This window comes from Peromyscus californicus, unplaced genomic scaffold, assembly GCF_007827085.1.
Source record: "Peromyscus californicus insignis strain IS unplaced genomic scaffold, ASM782708v3 Scaffold_4__1_contigs__length_199733344, whole genome shotgun sequence".
NCBI lineage: Eukaryota > Metazoa > Chordata > Mammalia > Rodentia > Cricetidae > Peromyscus > Peromyscus californicus.
Genome location: NW_026294562.1, coordinates 32,604,151 through 32,605,510, shown reverse-complemented (window position 1 = coordinate 32,605,510; position 1,360 = coordinate 32,604,151). Strand labels below are relative to the sequence as shown.

General features: G+C 43.8%; 1 pseudogene; it reads right to left on the bottom strand.

Moving 5' to 3' along the window:
- Positions 1 to 693: 693 nt before the first annotated feature.
- LOC128095364 (60S ribosomal protein L34-like) lies at positions 694 to 1,026 on the bottom strand (annotated as a pseudogene).
- Positions 1,027 to 1,360: the final 334 nt, after the last annotated feature.

Here is a 1,360-nt window from a genome sequence, read left to right as displayed (position 1 = left end):
CTTTGACCCACAATAGTTGTATGGGATGGTTATGCAAAATGAAAGTCTGTTTCAGACATGGGTTATCACAGGTTCAGAGGAATTTAATGACACCTGAAAACTACACAACCTTATCTTGAAACAAAATAAAGAACTTTTTTGCTCCGGGCCTCTTTCTCCTGGCCTGGAAGTGGCAAATAATTTCATCTTTTACTGAGGAGATTATCGGGCTAAAGTCGGGTTCTGTGCAAAGGTGGTCAGCTAGCAATGCCTGCCGGGAGTCAGGAAAGATATAAATGGAGTACCACACGCTTGGTGCTTACTGCCCCAACTTACCGTACCTTTCCCAAGGTTATGATCAGTGCATGTGTGTGGAGGTCACTGGCTTTCTCCTTCCATCACGTGGGTCCTAAGGATCAAACTGAGGTCATCAGATGTGATGGCAAGTAGCTTTAAGCCCTAAGTCACTTTACAAGCTCTGTTCCATCCACTTCTATCTGCAGCACATGGCTGACTATGCACTAACTCAAAATGAGTGAATGAAGGACTAAGGAGCTGAGCTCCATTTGCTGATAAGGTTATCAGTAGCGTGCTACAGATCATCCCTCTAGGTGCCATAAAAGTCACAAACACCCATCCCTCCCCCACTCCAACCCTCCCCACTACACCCCACTCTGTCCCGTTTTTTTTCTTAGCTTAAAAAAAGCTTCCTATTTAATTAGCTTTTTGATTTTGTGTTTGTGCCTTCAACACTTTCACAGTGATTTTCTGCTCCTCAATCAGGAAGCACATCCTATCCTGTAACAGGTACCCTTAGTACACACAGGGCCACAGTAAGCCCTGATGACTGCCTCTTTGTTTTAGACAATCTCATAGGGACTTTAGGTCTTATGACATGAACCCTGGAAGTCTGCCTGGGTGCACACCACATGTGGGCTGGCATGCTTTCCCAACCTTCTTGGTATAAAGGTAAATAATCCTATTACCAGGGGTCCGAGACAGCCTAGTTTTGTTAGAAGCTATATTGTAGGAAAGCCTACAACGGTGTTGTCAAACACCAGACCATTCAGAGTGCCTCTAAGCACTGTCTCCAGAAGAGGAAAAAGAAACGATTTCTTTTGTTTAATCAGCAGTCACTGTTTATTAACTGATCAGATTATAATAACACCATAGTAGATATCTTAAACATGAGTAGTTTAAACACCTTTGGTTCACATTTTTTCTGAGACAGAGAAGGTCTGGCTTTGTACCCCTGACTGTCCTAGAACTCACCATGTAGACTAGGCTGACCTCAAACTCACAAAGATCCTCCTGCCTCTGCTCCTGAGGGCTGAGATTAAAGGTGTGTGCCACCTCATCTGGCTGTTTCACAATTTTAAAA